At 39.2% G+C, this 19,356-nt stretch overlaps 1 protein-coding gene across 1 annotated transcript in view; it reads left to right on the top strand.

The window, feature by feature from the left end:
* The window catches only part of csmd3b (CUB and Sushi multiple domains 3b), a 416,246-nt gene that overhangs the window by 151,172 nt on the left and 245,718 nt on the right, over nucleotides 1–19,356 (top strand). The window lies entirely within an intron of this gene.

Raw genomic sequence — 19,356 nt, 5'->3', positions numbered from 1 at the left:
CCCTGCCGTTGTAGTGTGTTACTGATGGTGACCTTTGTTACTTTGGTCCCAGCTCTCTGCAGGTCATTCACCAGGTCCCCCCGTGTGGTTCTGGGATCTTTGCTCACCGTTCTCATGATCATTTTGACCCCACGGGATGAGATCTTGCGTGGAGCCCCAGATCGAGGGAGATTATCAGTGGTCTTGTATGTCTTCCATTTTCTGATGATTGCTCCCACAGTTGATTTTTTCACACCAAGCTGCTTGCCTATTGTAGATTCACTCTTCCCAGTCTGGTGCAGGTCTACAATACTTTTCCTGGTGTCCTTCGAAAGCTCTTTGGTCTTGGCCATGGTGGAGCTTGGAGTCTGACTGTTTGAGGCTGTGGACAGGTGTCTTTTATACAGATGATGAGTTCAAACAGGTGCCATTCATACAGGTAACGAGTGGGGGACAGAAAAGCTTCTTACAGAAGACGTTACAGGTCTGTGAGAGCCAGAGATTTTCCTTGTTTGAGGTGACCAAATACTTATTTTCCACCCTAATTTACGAATAAATTCTTTACAAATCCTACCATGTGAATTCATGGATTTTTTTTTCACATTCTGTCTCTTACAGTTGAAGTGTACCTCTGGTGCAAATTACTGACCTCTGTCATCATTTTAAGTGGGGGAACTTGCACAATCGGTGGCTGACTAAATACTTTTTTGCCCCACTGTATATGTATATGTATATACACATATATATATGTGTATATGTATATGTATATATATAGAAACATATACAGAAACATCTGTGCCGAATATGGCCTGGAAGTCCCAAGGTCAAAATGGGAGATGCCCCCAAGGGTGGTGGAGAATGACCGAGCTAAGATCCTGTGGGACTTCCAAATACAGACGGACAAAATGGTGGTGGTTAACCAACCGGACATAGTGGTGGTAGACAAACAGAAGAAGACGGCCGTAGTGATCGATGTAGCGGTCCCGAATGACAGCAACATCAGAAAGAAGGAACACGAGAAGCTGGCGAAATACCAAGGGCTCAGAGAAGAGCTCGAGAGGATGTGGAGGGTGAAGGTAACAGTGGTCCCCATGGTAATCGGAGCACTAGGTGCGGTGACTCCCAAGCTAGGCGAGTGGCTCCAGCAGATCCTGGGAACAACATAGGAGATCTCTGTCCAGAAGATACTGCGCAGGACCCTCAAGCTCCCAGGCCTCTGGTAGAGGACCCGAGCTTGAAGGATAAACATATATATATATATATATGGCTTCTCTTTTATCCATGCCAATGACTACCTGTCATCCAAAGCAGTTGAGAAATTTTTTTGTAACCAATGCCATCCATATGTTTTCAACAACAAGGTTGCAAAGGTTTTGATAGAGCTCACTGGTTTTATCATTAATATATAGATATTTTATGTAAGAAGTGGTACTCGTCATATCATTGTTAAAATCAAGTGGTATTAGGTCATTATCTTGATTACTGCATGTAATTATATAATGGTAAAGTACAAAATAACTTTTAAATCTCTCAGTGTCAACCCTTCACTGAATTTCCGCACAATGTATCAGTTTGATGTCTGGATGATATAATTACATTAAATTGCTGCCAGACATCTCACTTTCCTGCTATGAAGTATACTATAGTTTCCTCTAATTATCAAATTCCAGAAAGTGACAATTTAATGTGATACCTGGATAAAACTAACCAATTCTGTGATGTATTTATATTAAGAAGGTTCCAAGTGTTTTATTGCATAGAAAGGATAGATGTCCATCTTCAAAGCTTGTCCACAAACGAGCCATTACTGTGACATCTGATTAATACTATTAAATAAAAGTCTTTCAGCACTTGAATTGGCAAGGAAGAGGTTTCTCACTAAAAGAAGTCCAGCAAATGATATATTGACCTCATATCTGAATTATATTAAACACCTTTATGATGAAAATATATGGAATAGCTGCCAAACCCCTCTGTGCTGGACAGGATAGAAATTACATCGAATGATATATTGATTTGATATTCAGGTCTGTCAGACAACCACTGGCCACCTGACTAAAATATATCCTGGTACAGAGTTAATATAGGTGTGCAGTTCTGTGTGTCTGTGTGTGAGTGCGTGTGTGGTTTGATAATAATATGGCCACCTGGCCAATGTCAGTCCATCATTCAGCTTTATATGAGCCAACCAATCAAACGGCCTCCCTTCAGGGTCTCCACCTCGGCCCATCCAATCAGCTCCTTCTGCCAAGCAAGAAGGAATGTCACCTGATTAGCATAACGGCAAAAATGAACAGGGTCATGCTGACAGAGCAGTTCTTAATGCCGTGAGTTAGACAGAACTCAGAGGCAGCATTTACACAAAACAGATCCCTTAATGCTGTCAGCCAGTTAGGATTTTCACCAAATGTATAACCATCCCAAAAAATGTGATAAGGAACATCAGCAGACTGGTCTCTAACCTCTTGTGGCCTCTCATCAGCAGATTTCATTATTTAAGGGCATTCCACTGGGTTTTTCACTCAATATTTAATCATCCAATTAATTGCTAACATGACTATCAGCCCTGTATTCTCCAGCCACTGTGCTCTGCTTTTTGTTCAGCAGATTTTGTTATTTAACTACCCCACTGCTTTTAATATCTCAACTACTGTTTCTTAATAAAGTGAACAGCAGTATTACAGTGGAAAGTATAGCAACACAGCACTCTTAGTTTAGTGTGAGAACATCTGCCACATTGAGTTTTGGCTTTTTCCCCACTAAAACTGATGCCTGAGCATTTGATTCTTTTGGTAATTAGCAGCTTGGGGAAGTCTTTTCAGGGAAAATGTTAACATTAGCAATATAATGGACCTTGTAATAAAGAACACAAGATTGCTGATCAAACCATTTCTACTTATTTGACAACAAACATTCCTGCTAAAAGCTTTCAAGATAAAATGAAGGGTTAAAAATAGTCGTCAGTATAAGAGAAACTCTGACTTAAAGGTCATTTCAAATTGATTTCTCTATCAGTACTGTCAGCATTGAGATTAATACAAATAGATACACTAACTTTCAATTCAATCTCATTTATACAGAACCAAATCACAACAACAGTCACCTCGAGGCGCTTTATGTTGTAAGGTAGACCCTGCAATAATGCGTTACAGGGGAAAACCCAACAATCATATGACCCCTTATGAGCAAGCACTTTGGCGACAGTGGGAAGGAAAAACTCCCTTTTAACAGGAAGAAACCTCCGGCAGAACCAGGCTCAGGGAGGGGCTGTCATCTGCCATGACTCACCTGCTGCTTTATTAGGTATATCTGTTCAACTGCCTGTTAAAACAAATTGCTGGTTAACGCTAATCAGCCAATCACATGGCAGCCACATGTATTTAGGCAATGGGGAGAAAAAGTGATTTAAGTGAATGTGGTATAGCCGCTCGTAGTACAGGGGCTATACCAGTGTACTGCACCTACCAGATTCTGCAGGTGGTGGTCTAATAGTGTGGGGGATATTTTCTTAGGGCCCTTTAGTACCAAATTAGAATTGTTTAGCAGCCTACCTGAGTATTCGTGCTGTATGCCAAGTTTCTCATGGCTGTTTCCTGCAAGATAATGCACGATGTAACAAGCCTGAGATGTGCAGCTGACAGATCTGCAGTTACAGTTCTGTGTGGTGCTGTCATATCTATATGGACGAACATCACTGAGGAATGTTTCCAGCACCTTTTTGAATCCGTGTCATGAAGGATTAAGGTAGCTCTGAAAAGAAAAAGGTGTCCAATTTCATACCGGTAGGTGTATGTAATAAACCAGTCATTTAGTGTACATCTATATATTTATGTTTTTAACTCAATAAAATAAGTCCTTCACTCAGAGACAACGTTTCTGTCATAGCAGATAGTATCTGTAATAATTTAGGTTCTGTTTTATGATGAAAACTACTTTTACTCCTTGATTGATTCCTTGGTGATATTGCACACCAGAGACAAATTGTGCACACACGAACATGTTTCCATCATGTACTGGCAGGGAAATTATTTAAGTTACACAAGGACCACTTGTTGGGTTGTGTTTGGTGTTAGACGATACTACACAATTGTTACAAAGACTAGTGATAGAGGAGAGTATTATGGCGAGAAGAGAGATGAAAGGAGAGGAGATTAAAAGGGACAACACTGATACAGGTTGAAAGAGCTTTAATGTTGAGGTGTTGTGAAGTGCACTTCAAAATAAAAGCTGGCACCAAACTACACATTCTGATATCACTTCAATGTTCAACTTTAGTTTTAAAAGCCAATATGAATGCTTCCATTGGTAAGCTTCTGGATCAGGACTTACATCTGGTGTGTGAACCATTCAATGAAAACTGCATTAGTAGCTTGTCATATATAAATATGGCTTGTAGTCCATGAATCCATGTTTTTGTGAAGCCTTAGGCTTTTTTTCTGAACCTGAACCTGTTGATTTTCCCAGAAGCAGTCATTAACAGTAATAGTTTAAATTCAATAACAAGCCAGCTGTGTGCATTGTAGTACCATCGATTTGGTAATAATATAGCTTTTTGTTTGCTCGTTTTCTGGAAATGTGTATTTATGACAATCTTTAAGCTTTTATTGTAGAAAAGTGAAAAACTACTTAACATCAAAAGACCACCTCGAAGGGATATACAATGTACGTAGTGTTATTAATGCCTGTGTGTCCGTGGGTGGGCTTTGTAGTTCAACTTTTTGGAAGTTACCATTCCACTGAATGTCTGTTAGCATCTGAAATTATTACATCATATATCGTATATTGCCATTAGTTCAAATCCTCCACCAACCCGTAAGTTTACTGCACATTTATCAACCCATATTATGTTGTGTGTATTGTATTGCTGAGCCCACTTCATTTTCCAATTGTCTACTTGAAAACAAAAAAAAATATAGAAATAGAGGAAGTCTGTTTAGTTTAAGGCACCAGACCTAATTAAATACTAAAAAATAAAATATTTTTACAATGTTAACAACAGCAAGTTAGAACAGAGATATACTTAAAGACACAGACACTATAGAGGTATCCTGAGTCATTTTTAATTAATCGCTGATTTCACTACTGGCAGGCTTGTAGGTACAGGAGGGTGACTGCTTGTTGTATCCATGGGAGCTAACAACTCAAAGCAACTTTTCAGTGAGACTGCATCATTTAGTAGGTACACAGTTAAGGTGAGATTTGTTTACATTTGTGTGTGGGTACATGTGTCCTAGTATCTTGTCAGTCACTTCCAGGGTATCTTAAGATGTTAAATTTAATATGTTATACTAGGGCTGCACGATTTTGCATAAAATGAGAATCACGATCTTTTGGCTTAGAATTGAGATCACGATTCTCTCACAATTTTCTTTTCCAATATAAATATTTATTGCACTTATTAACTGCACATCAACTTCTTAACAGTTGAGACTGAACATAAAAACAATAAATAAACATAAAAACAACAAATGTCTCACGTTTTGTTGTTGCCGCAAAATGTTGTACTGCTTGAAATTCCGTCTCCACCTTTGCTCGACACTGCGTGTATAGAGCAGGTAGTGCAACAATAGAGAAATAGTTGCGGGACGGCACTGCGTAGCGTTTGTCTAGGGTGTTGATCATTTCCCTAAATCCCTCTTTTTGCACAGTGTTGATGGGAGCCATATCTTTGGTCAGGTGATAAGTAATAGCCTCCGTAATTTCTTTGTGCCTGCGGGAGTTCGACGTGTATAGGGAAGCGCTGTATAAGGTTCCCGTTATTGATGTTTGGGTGGTTGACCGGGACAGATTTTCTCCTGTCACTTTCTCGTCATCCCTGACGTGCTCTCCGTTGTTTTTTCCTGCCAATTTTAGCATCACACGGCACAGCTTCTGTATCACGTGGTATAAGGCTCCGCCCTTGTCATTTGTCAAGCAGGAAGAGTGAGCGCTTGTTTTCATGCAGATTACGTCCCGGATCAAAATGCGGTGCAATCGTTGTCGTCTTTTTTTTTTCTTTTTTTTTTAATCGTTGTCATTTGGAAATGAGATCGCACATAAGTATGAATCGAGATTGTGATTTTCTAACGATTAATCGTGCAGTCCTATGTTATACTTTAGTAAGCACATCTACTAGAGATCACACAAAAGATAGTTAGCTAGCCTGTCTCAACTGAGCAGAAACGCACATACAGATTTGATCAGCACGTACATACACATACAAATTGGTAATATTTGCCTCTGCAGGCAACAGTTTGTGTTTGCTATACAATTTAACAGCATTACCCCTGCATACCTCTAATTTGCTGTCTTCTCGCATATTGCTTTTTTGTTTGTGGACAAGTGAAAGGTTTGTCTGACAGAATTAAATATATACTGTCTCAGTGACAAGTGACAACATGGTTAGTGACCCCTGGAGACAGCAAACTTCACTGTATCGCATTTTCATCTAGTAGCACAGCCACCAGAAATATTGTTAACCAGATGATTTCTGAGGATCTGAAATTTAAATCAGATTTCAGAGCAAGAATACCAGTTGATAAATCCAGTGGCAAAAAGTCATTTACTGTATAGCATGAAGTAGTGCTTACACTGTTAAATCTAAGGCTCTGTCTCAGCTTCAGCCTGTGAAGCTGTATAAAGAGTAGAGGTAGAAGGTGTTGAAGAGGACAGTTTAATATAAAAACAAGCTTATATTGTGGAAATGTGACAGTGGATGTTACTTGGGGCATGAAGCTGTCAGTGTACTAGGCAAGCTGGTTTGAAATGGCAAATTGAGCTGACTGTCTGCTATCTTTATCCCATCAGAGAAGCCACCAGTCCTGTACAGTTCATCAAATACTATCCTCGTCTCTTTTCTTGTTTTTTTTTTTTTTTAAATATCAACAAAATGTATTTATATGTATGTAAGGCACATAAAAGGCTGTAGTAGATAAAATAATACTGAAAGGTGCATATTGAGATTTGCAAAGAAAGAGAAAGCAGTAGTAGTGTCATAAATGCCATAGAGACAAAGGCTGCTGTGGTATTGATCAGTACAAAAAGGCCTTCTGAGATGATCCGCTCTATGTAGTTCCTCCCAATGTTGGCTTTGCATCTATTTTGTTTCTGAAAATCTTCTCTCTCACGCTATCTCTTGTTTTCCTTAATAGATATTGATTTTGTTTTGGGTACATGCTGCAATTTCTTTCTTTGCTTACATTTTGTGCCAATTTGCTTCTTCTGTTCAGATAACAGCTTCTGTTTCTTTACTCTCGCTCTTTTCTCTCTGTCACAGTGTTTGAAGTAAACCTATCTTTCCAGATGACAGCAGTGCAAGTGCAAATCTCTGTGTGCAAGTGCAGACGTACATGTCTGCGTATGCATGGTGTCACTGTGCAGTGCAAGTTTAGCAGAGTGACAGTGATGTCAGACACATAATGATTTCCTATTGGCTCGCAGCCCCCGAGGCCTAACGACCCGTTATTGATCTGACCAATTAGCATTCACACCTTTAATTAATACTGAAGCCTGATGTTTGCACACAAGCAAACTCTCTCTCACACACACACACACACACACACACACACACAGATACAGACTTTTAATTAATAGTAAGAAGAGGGGTGGCTGTGAGAAGAGATAAGAGAGGAAGAAAGGGACAGAGGTAGAAGTGAAAGATGAATGTGTGAAACAGAGAAGAAAACTACAGGAAGTAGAAAGCTGATCAGTACTCTTACTAAAATCAGTGCAGGACTCTGACATAAGAGCTAAGGCTAAGACGGAGCTTAATGGTTTACTGATTTTTAGTAATACACACAAGCTTTTCTTCATGCACTGAGAAAATTGTTATTACTTTTGCTTCTCTGTGTTTGCTATTTTGTGTGGTACTTGATGCAGTTCAGTCTGTGTAACATATTTCTTTTAACTGCAGTGAAGTAAATAATCACTGTGCTGGACACGAAGATAATCCACCAGCTATACTTCTCAGCAAAAAGTATATCAAAGAAATCCTCATAACACACAGTGTGTTCCTTTAGCAATGTATCACCATCATCTACAGTAAGTCACTTCAATAAAAGAAAACGTGTCCGTTTCTTGTGTTGCCTGTGTCACTGGACGGTTTACTATTTTGTTTGATCAAGTCTGCTCGAGCATATTTGTTCCAGTCAGAGTCAGCCCTTTTAGGTCAGATCAAATGATAGCTGATGCTGCAGAGTACTGCTTTAGTAAAAGAAAAAAGAAACAAAAGAAGCAACCGCAAACAAACTAGAACTGGATTATGTTCATTTCCGACGCCCACAGCCTGTTAAAACAGGATACATTTTGAGGTAACAGGTGTGTGTGTGTGGCATGTTTTCTTTTTTCTTTATATGTATGTGTGTCAGTCTAATGAAGTTCTGTTGGCAGGATGTCTTTAGGGAGATATCTAATGGTTTATTGAACCAAACCTCAGAGAAACATTGATCACAGCATCAAGGAGTTACACCCACATGGACTCAAAACACACACACCAATCCTTGTATATGCACGTGCGGTGACATGCACGCAAGAGGCCCACACACAAACACTCACGCTAGAGTGCACGTGAACGACCACACACACACACACACCGGTGAAGTGGAGGTAAAGAGCTTATAATTGACATCCCCATGTTTCTTTGTGAGCAGTCAGACTGCTGTCATTATCTGCTCATTCAATTACATACAGGGAAATTGCAAGCCTGGAAAAAAACCTAAGCACATCTTTTCAACTAACATTTTTAGATGGATACTCCATCCACAAAAATGAGGTAATTGTGTTGGACAGGGTTATTGTCTACCCTCAAAATGAATAACTTGTTTTACCCTGCCACATTAAATTGCATCCTTGGATGGGTCTAATTCTGGCATATGGAAATTTGTAGTCAGCTGCAATATATTTCAAAGGAAAACCAGGCTACTCACTATATCTGCTTATTATGAATGCGGGTTCTTCTTAGTAGTGTTGATTAAATATTATGTCCAATAACTGCATCTACAGCGGCCCCTTTAGTGATATATATATGTGATATTTACTGAGCAGTATCGTAAAAAGTAGACGAAGAAGGAGGCATTAATTTAAGCCTAACTACTGGAGAACCCAAAGTTTTCACACCGCCATCCACTCCAGTAATATATCATCATTACTGTGATATTTTAATTGCCAAATAATCAGGTTATGGTAAATTCTGTATCAGAACAGCATTTATGCAGGCCAGCATATGCAACATTTATGGTCAGACAGTATACACTGACACTGGCTGCTGGAAGCTACTTCATGATCTCAATGAACACAGATAATTATTGTTCAGCCTGAACATCAAGGCACCACTATCGCAACCCTCACAGCAGCTTTTACCTTTAGGGAGAGTGGGGTGTGTGCTTGATTGTTTGTGTTCTGGGGTGTAATAAACCCAGAGAGACATTAGTGGTCTGTTGCTCTGAGTCCATAATCTCTGATCTACACTAGAAGTTACAATCATTAGCAACACAGTTGTGTGTATTAACTGATCTTCACAGCTGCCAGATGAGCTAAAGCTTTGAACAACTGTTAGTTTATCTGAGAGCTCTCCATTTTTCCCGCTTTAACTCTGCCTCACAGTCTCTCTGTCTCCCTCTGACATGCGCGCGCACACACACACACACACACACGTTCTGCTACCACTTTGCCCCACGATAAATGTTTTCAGAAGTAATCAAACTTGGGCTATTTTACACATTTGTTGTGAAGTGCACTCACACAACCCAAAAGTAAATTTAAAATGAAAAGAAAATCTTAGCTTTTTAAAAAGATCTTACTATTATCTATTAAGGTAATATTTGAGATAGCAGCAGGCCTAGTACATTTATGAAGTCATTATTTGTAGGACGCTTTCAATTGAAAGATGACTATCCTGAATCCTAAGCCCTATATTTTGTCAATTCAGTTCGTAGAGCCATTCATTTTCTTCACTGCCTAAGCCGTTAGTGTTATGTATTAGATAAGAATTATGTAATGTGATGGGGTTTGAGTACTAGCTGAAATTATTAAAGCGCAACAGCCTTGGATTGTATATTTTAGACCATTATTAGGCTGTACAAATAGGATCAAAAAAAGGTTACATTAAAAACACATAGAAAAGAAAAGAGGTAGCATGTGTATCCCCAGGCAGCATGCACTTTGCACTCTTGTCATCTGTTCTATACAATTTGTGAAATGAAGCTTAGTGTTGACAGCGCTGGTGCAAGAAAGCCCTTAGCACAAATTGTGTGTGTGTGTGTGTGTGTTTGTGTGTTTTTCCTTATACACTCAAATTACACAATGTATGTCAGTAAAGCTTTTCAACTTGAATCTTCAAGATCTGATGTGTAACTTAAGTGCTGTCTTCCTTGTTTTAGCGTTGTAACTCATAGTTTGGAAGACCATTGTGGCCATCTCATCACCCAGTTAAAACCAAGCAGTTCATCTTTTAACACACATGACCTGCCTTAAAGCTTGCTAGTGCCCTAGTCTTCTCTATTATATGCAACAGTGACATTACAGAAGACATTAAATGATTTGTTAACACATATTTTTGCTTACTCTTACTCTGACATTATATCAACCATGTTAGTTACTAACAATATTAGAACAACTAATTATCCTGTGTATTGTGTCTGTTTTAATTGTTAGAGTACAATGAAAGAGTATGTAGGGCATCTACTGAAATGTAGCCTTTTTTATTTCATGCTTGGCTTACATACTTGCCCTCTGTTTCATTAAGTGCATCTGTTCAACTGTTCTATATAGCAAACAGCTAATCAGTCAACCATATGGCAGCAGCTTAGTGCTTTTAGGCATGCAGGCTTCGTGAGATCACCTGCTGAAGTTCAAAACAAACATACTTGGAGAAGAAAGGTGATTCAAGTGAATTTAAATGCAGCGTTGTTGTTGGTGACAGACAGCTTGGTCTTCAGGAGCTGTTGATCTACAGGGATTTTTCATCGCTAGGATTTATAGAGAATGGTCTGAAAAATATTCAGTAAGCAGTGCTTACTCAGTAAGTGAAAGGAAAAAAATGAAATGAAAATGCCTATTTGATGCCAAGGGTCAGAGGAGAATGGCCAGGCTGCTTGGAGCTGATAGGAAGGCCAGAATAACTCATCCATTTGTTAGCGCCAAGGTGGGCAGAAGTGTAGCTATGAATACACAGTACATCAGTTTCAATTAAATTCAATTTTGTTTGATTTATACAGCGCAAGTAATAGTCGCCTCAAGGTGCCTTATATTGTAAGGTAAGGATCCTACAATAATACAGAAGAAAAGAACCAGATGACCCCCTATGAGCAAGCACTTGGGAACAGTGGGAAGGAAAAACTCTCTTAACATAAAAAAGAAACCTCCAGCAGAACAAAGCTCAGAGTAGATCCAGTAGAGCACTTTTGGGATACAATGGAACAGGACATATGCATCATGGATGTGCAGCTGACAAATCTGGAGCAGGTTTGTGCTACCCTGTCATGTATGGACGAAAATCAAGGTGTCATCATCTTGTTGAATTTAAGCCATGAAGAATTAGGAAAGTTCTGAAGGCAAAAGCCGGGACTACCTAACAGAATGGCTGATTCGCAGATCCAATGGAGATATAAACCAAATTTGCTTTCTATTTACTCTCTCTATTTTATAAGTATTTGCATGCCAGGCTGGCGTTTGATATCAGTGCACATTCAAACAGCCAAAATGCCAGTTCTGGCTCAGAAAACTCTATGTTGGGTACTGAACTGCTCATGTTAGAGAGAAACCACAAATGAAGGTCTCTGGTGTAAAGTCTAATGGCCTACCCATACAAAACATTAAAGAAAATCTTTCTAGCTCTTTCTCAGTTGTATTTTCAATTTTGCTGGATTGCTTTCCAAACATGGCTCTGTCTTAGTCCCTTAGGAGGCAATTAAGCTACCAATGTACTTTTGCAACATGATTAGAACAGACAAATAGTGCCAACATCATCAGGTTGTCAGTTTCACCAAATGCAGAGCTGCGGAGTACTTATGACATTTTCAATATTAAGTGGTCATGTAATCACAACTCAAGTGGATGATTGCTGCAGGATAAAGGTGAAAATGGCCATTACCCTTACACAAACACTGCAGAGCTAGACTCCAGTTCCTATTACTGAGAGGTTTAAAATATATATATATGTATATATATATTTATTTATTTATTTATTTATTTATTTATTTATTAACCTTTATTTAACCAGGAAGATCCCATTGAGATTAAAAACCTCTTTTTCAAGGGAGACCTGGCCAAGATAGGCAGCAGCAGATGTCTCACAGTTACAGAAATTACTCAAACACAGGCAGCAACAACACACATGCAACAATAAGTGAAAGAATACAAATAAAATAAAAATAAAATTCAATAAAATTCAAATAAAATAAAAAGTCAGTTAAAATGACAATCAATCTAATTGAAACAGTTGCATGTTATGGACTTGGCCTCAAGGATTCGTAGTTTAGATTTAAAATCACTTAATGAAATGAATTCAGTCATTTTCCATTCCTTCTGCAGTTTGTTCCAGGCCGAGGGTGCTAAATGGACAAAAGCTCTTTTACCAAGTTCAGTTCGGGCAAATGGAACAGAAAGCAACAAGTAACCATGCGGACGAAGAGAATACCGACCAGCATGTTTCATTACAAGCAGGGAACATATATAAGAAGGCAGCAACCCAAGTATCGCCTTATATATAAAACTGTATAAATGAGAGTTCCTCCGACTTACCAAAGCAGGCCATCCTACCTGAGAGTATAACTCACAGTGGTGAGTCTGAAATTTACAGTTAGTGATGAACCTCAGAGAAGCATGATACACAGAATCAACCATTCGAAGACATTGAGCAGAAGCATTCATATATAGAATATCACCATAATCCAGCACAGGCAAGAATGTTGCAGCATATATATATATATATATATATATATATATATATATATATATATATATATATATCTGATTTCTTTTATTAAATTACCAAAATATAAGCGAATATGTGATTAAAAGTAAACAATAATGATAATAAATAAATTTTAAAAAAAATCTGCCATAGACTTGCTGGTCAATTTTAAATGGCTGTATCTGTAGATGGCATCTCTTACCACCACACATACTTCTCTGAATGTAAAATGTATGTTTTTATTAAGGTCTAGGTCATCATCAACCCCAAGCCTATTTATTTTGACACAGTCAGATTGCTTTCTTTGTCACCTTATTGCCAAGACTGTGGAGAACAGTTTTAAACAAAGATAAAAATTACATATTTTTAGGACATAATTTAGGATTAGGGTTATCACCAATGATGAGTTGGACCCGAGAGGGTTCAGACAATCTAGTCTCACAGCTTGTCATTTTGACCAGGAAGTGAAATACATATAAATACAGGCCATTTACCATTTACCAATGAATGTGAAAATGAATGGCTCGTTTTGTTGCTAGCGGTTCGCCACCGAGAGTCAGTTTGAGGCTGAAAAGGGAATTTGTCTGGAAAAGATCTTAGTCCTACCCCCTGCTGTTCCTCACTTTGGACTGTGGCTGGTAATAGCTGGAAGAGGCCAGAACTGCTGGTACTTGTTGTTCCATTTCCATTATCATATATCATGTCAACTCTCTTCTCTTCGCCATCACAAACGTTATATAGAAGTGTGTGTGGTGGGGGGTGGAGGTGAGGGGGTTACCTTAACTACTCTTTTAAAACAGTGCCCAGCTGTGAACTTCACTTTAGCTCCTTTTGTTTATCACACGCTGTAAGATTTTATTACAAGGACCTACATAGCAGCTCCAATGTTCTTCTTTAACTGCTTTAACACACACATATACACTGTATAGAAATAAATGTAGTTGATACCTACATATACATATAGTCACATAAACAGAAAAGCTTTCTTCTTGGTGTATAACCACATCAAGGAGAAAACTTTTACCATTCATCCCATCACTCTTTGTATTTGCTCAGCTTCTGCTCAGCACGATTCTTTTAACTGCTTTTTTTTCATTCTTTTAATGCTTTTATAGAGAAAGGTGTCGCATTTTTCAAATGGTGGATATCTCATCTTGGCATTAATCTTTTCATATTAAAAAGCACAAAGCCATGTAGAATAATTTCACATTATCCCATTCGTGATTGTTAAGCTGTCATAGTTAGAATTTCAGAAAATAACTCGAATCCTAGTATGACAGTTACTTGACAGCTCTGCAGCAACTTTCTAACAATACAGGGATTGTTTGGTGGGAAAGGTTCCACTGTCAATATTATAAATATATGGATGTATTATTTTTGAACAAAATGGGCAAAAACACGTCTGACATTTTTCAACCACAACATTGGATTATTTCCAAAACTACCACATAACCCCTTAAAGTTTTTGTTTGTACAATCAAGGACACATTAACAATTTCAATCACATACCTGCTTGCGACTCTGATGCATGCTACCACAAGCAGCATTTTATTTTAGAATTAAGATTATAATCGTTTAATTAATCCAGACAGATGTACATGGAGTGCTGTCAAAAGTCTTGAGCAACCCGTCATTTCTATATAAAGTGCAGCAATTTATGAAAACGTAGTGTGTACACAGCCTGATCTCTGTTAAGCAAGGTTTCTTACAATCTGTTTGAGCAACCTTTAGGAATAGTTCTCCAGGCTTCTTGGAGAACATGCAAAGCTCTAAAACGATGTTTTGGATGTTGGCTGCCTCTTGTTCCATTCTCTGTCAACATGATCCTGCTCTGCTTCAGTAACGTTGAGGTCCAAGCTCTGTCGAGGTCAGTCCATTGAGAGTTTTCCATTGTGCGCTTTTTTAAAATTTGTGTCCAGGTACACTTTTATTGCATTGGCACTGTGTTTGGGATAAATGTTGAAAAATGAAGCTGTTGCCAATTAGATGCTTTTCAGATAGTATTACATGGTATTAAAATCTAACTGTATGTTTCTGTGTTCATAATTCCATAATTTTGACAAAATCCCCAACACAATATACTGAAATACAGCACCAAACCTTGACAGAGCCTCCGCTGTGTTTTACAGATGACCGTATCACTGATGTACCTCTCTACTGGCCTCCTCTGTACATACTGACAATGATTATGTGAATCAAATATATAAAAATGAGGGATGACTCGTGATCTTTGCATGCTATTGTAGATTATAAAATAATCTAAAATTGAATGGATAACAAGTGTAGTACAATATAACATAATTTTTTATTTTTTATTTTTTTTATTTTCAAATCCTCTTCCTTCAGTAGCAAGGGCAGTTTCACAGAAGGGTTATCTGTCATGATCCTGGGTCCTTTTGACCCAGCGTTTGTGTACTCTGTTCTGCCCGTGTGTTCCTGTATCTAGTCCGTGTTTTTTAGTTTGTGTCCTTTCATGCGTAGTTCCTGTTTTATTGTGAAGGTCTGCGTCTTATGTGAGTGTTTTCAGTTTGCCTCCCTAGTCTCGTCACGTTAATCACTCCCAGCTGTGTTCCCCACCTGTGTGTAATCTCCCTGTGTTCTCTGAGTGTATTTAAGTTGTGTCTTCTGTCATAGTAGTTGCTGGTTCGTCTGTGTTGTTTCCCCTCGGTCTCCCTGCATCTCTCCTTGTGTATTTCCCCGGACCTCCTTGCATCTTCGTTTGTGGTTTGTTTTGTTAGTTTTACCCAGTTTAGGTTCCAGTTTCATGTTCCCAGTGCCTTTGTTGTTTGTTTTTCCCTTCGTTAATAAATACTCACCTGCACCAGAGCTGCCGCGTCCTGGTCCTAAATATTCCACACGGCTTGCCCCGGCAATGACATTTAACTCCAGCAATTCTAAACCCGTCTCATTTATTTGGTAATGGCAACCTATTGCTGCAGACAGGAAACTGCCAATCACATTTTGCCAAGCTGTATCAGAATGCTAATGTACGCCTCACGTGCACGTTACAGAAAATTTGACATGAAGAAAAGGATGTATTCAGAACGTCACCTTGTGCAAAATAAAGGTTTGGAAAATAAATGTGCAAAACATTCACGCTGATCTTTAAAAGTAGTAACAACATGTATATTCTGGGCCTGTTATATAAAACTATTTTCTTGTGTTTTTTTTATTTATTCATGATTGCTTAATAGTGCCTCTGCTTGGATTAGAGAAACAGATTAAACAGATAAAATGTGTTTGTTGTGTAAAGTGGCAGCATGATTAAACTGTCAGGAGAGGCACACTGTATCATACAGTATGGTTTATGATGTACAACTAAGGCTGTAAAGTGGTGTTAACTTATTAGACAAAAAGTGTTTTATGATACAAGTCCTTCACAAGTCTATAAAAAGAGTTGGTCACAGTGATAAATGAATCAAACTGACAGGCAACTGACTCGGAAGTTGACAGGCGGTAAATCTAAGTGCCCCAGAAGAGACACCTGATTGTTACAGAACTCTCTAAAAACAAAATCTTTTTGTGTTATACATCTTAAAAAGTAACTTCAAAATCACATTTTTGGTTTATTTTTTATTTTTTGCCCTTTAATCTATGTATATGATTTCTTACCACATATTCTATGTTTTGCATTCAAGCATTTTACCTTCTACTGTACTCTGTTCAGGTCTGAAACTCAGTTCATCTTGTAAAAAAAATTACTGCTGACTGAGGTGTAAAACCTCTGAACTCCATGAATCACCCCCCCGTCTCTGTGCCTCTGTTTTCCTGTCTTGCTCTCTGTCCCCCTCGCCCACTTCACTGTCCTTCACTCCCCCTCACCAGTCTTCCAGTCTGCAGTGCCATTTGTCTCACTAAAAAGTCTAAAAGCATGGCAGCATTCTCTCGTGCTTTTTACCCTCTGCTCAGTTCTTTCCTCCCCACCTCTTCCCCTCTTTCTTGTGCTCTCTGTACTTGCCTCGGCTGTAATTGCTTATCTAGGGAGAAATAAAAGCCAGGTAAATGGTTACATGTGTGAGAATGTGTATGTGTGGTAGAAAGAGAGAAACTGTATAGTCCTTTACATGCAGGCCTTTGAATGTGTGTGTGTGTGTGTGTGTGTGTGTGTGTGTGTGTGTGTGTGTGTGTGTGTGTGTGTGTGTGTGTGTGTGTGTGTGTGTGTGTGTGTGTGTGTGTGTGTGTGTGACAAATGCAGATAGTTCTACAGATGGCCCATAAAAGCAGCAGCTTGTAATGAAGCAACTGAGACTGAAATCATGGTTATGGTAAACTGGGGAGAGACTGAGATAGCGAAAGAGAAGCAGAGATAGCTAAAGAGAGAGAAATGAGAGGAAGAAGAAGTGTGGGTATGAGAGAATAAATAAGAGAGGGCAGGCAGCAATAAACCACTGTGAAGAGCGTGGCATAGCTGCTGGCTACTGAATAAACTAGTGTAATGAAAGTGTGTGATGTTCACAATAAACTAGGTAGGAAAGAATGAAAGGAGGAACAGGGAGATGGACATAAGGGTTGATATATTAGTATGGATAAAACAAGGGAGAAATAGAAAGGAGGGAGGTGTTGTCAAAGGTTTTTTGTTGAGGATAAGGTAGTAAGGGAAGAGAAGGGGGGAATCGATGGATGGAGGTGCAGAGAAGGAGAGGGGTAAAAACAACAGAAGTGGGAATGAAAGCCTAACAAGACAGCAGAAACAGATGGAGTAAAGAAGCTGGACAGAAAATAGTAATAGTGAAAATGACAAAGGGGGAAACAATGCAAAAAGATAGATAAATGGAAAAAGTGATGGAGATACCAGTCAAGCTCCAAGTAGCTAAAATGGGAAACTGTTTGTTAGCGTGTGCCCTGGATTGCACTCTGGACCACCAATGTTAATGTTTGTGTGTGTGTTTGGATGAGAGTAAATGTGTGCCTGATAGGATGCTCAACAACAACAAACATCCTGACACCAAGTGGGGCCATGCTGACTGGTAAAATCGATAGGCCAACGGGTCGCAACACTAGGCCAACCTGACATCCAATCACAGTACAGCACAGGGGTTCGCCACAGTGATGGATGACCATGGTTGTGTGTGTGTGTGCGCATGTGCGCTAATGTCCAAGTGTGTCTTGTTAGTGTGTGTTTCCCTGTCACTGTGTGTGTGGAGATAAGGAGAATGGCAATTAGAGGTGTGTGTGTCAGGGAGCTGGCAGGCAGACTTAATGACATGTACACATGCATATACGCATTTAAGAGATATGATAATAACAAAAAGAAAGCTGACAGGTTTATTTTAAAGGAAAATGAAAAGACAGGTTGATTGTGGCCACATAAAAATTCCAAATATAAATGTCCACATAATCACCCGCACTGTGGCTAAAGGGGAAGGAATGGGATGTAATTGAAAAGGTATGACAGTAAAGTCATTTTATAAATGAATCTATCAGCCGGCCAATTCAAGAGTCATATCATCCGTTCATTTACTGACGTTAAATCTCCTCTATACCTGCTTTGTGAATAGTAATTACAAATTATTGCAGTTAGTATGACAGAGAGCTCCCTGCTGCTGTACTAGAGCTTTTTACAAACTTATTTTGGGTATTTTTGCAGTTCGAGGAGTAAAGTGAAAGATTTCCAGAGTTTCTCGTGACATTTAAAGAATACGTGTTGCTATACTGCCACCTCTCATTTGGGAGCATAGTCTTCCTCACCACTGCTGTTGATTTCTGTTTTTCTAATCTTTTCTCTCTTCCTTTAACATTTTGCTTTCTTACCTTTTTTGCTCTCCGTGTCTTAGTAGTTTCATAGTTCTATCTATCATGCTGGGCATCCTGCTCCTTTCCCTCTCTGCCCCACCACCCTCACCAATCCACAGTTCCCTCTCACCCCTATCTGTCTAGTTCCTGCTCCCCCTCCCTAACCCCGCATCTGTCTGAACTGTTTCATAGTTGTATCAATCAAGTTCAAACAATAAGACCAGAGTTGCTCCCTGTGCGCCCATCTACTTCCTGTTTTATGGCTTGTAATACCCCTTCTCCCCCTGTCTCGCTCTCTCACTCCCTCTCGCGCTTGTTTGTGCGTCTGTGTTGGCGGATGTTTATAAGCCTACAATTGTGCATACGTCTTTGACACAGAACTGCAAATTAAGCTAGCGGGAAGAGGGGGGATTGAAAAGAAACTTTAGCATTTCCGCCCTTTCTCCGAGGCTGAATTTTCTCTTCTTTGATTGCAAAGGCAATCCAACTGCCCATTTACAGCCATCGTGCTCGGCAGTATGTATTTGTAAAGACCAGTAGGCTCCCAGCTATGTCTGTGCTTGGAGCAATACTCTGGAATAGGCTGTAATGGAGGTATTTAAACTGCATCACCACAATGCAAGTGTCTTGCTTTTCTGACCCCAGAACTGTTTTTAATGACAGACGCAATGGGACCGGGCTGTAACACCATGTCTACACAGAAGACACAGTGTGAGCTGCACATTAGCAGAGCAGCAGCAGCTCTGATTCAGTCA

This window comes from Rhamphochromis sp. 'chilingali' (assembly GCF_963969265.1).
Source record: "Rhamphochromis sp. 'chilingali' genome assembly, chromosome: 17".
NCBI classification, from domain to species: domain Eukaryota; kingdom Metazoa; phylum Chordata; class Actinopteri; order Cichliformes; family Cichlidae; genus Rhamphochromis; species Rhamphochromis sp. 'chilingali'.
Note: the sequence above shows the minus strand (reverse complement) of the source record. Positions and strands in the feature narration are given on the sequence as shown.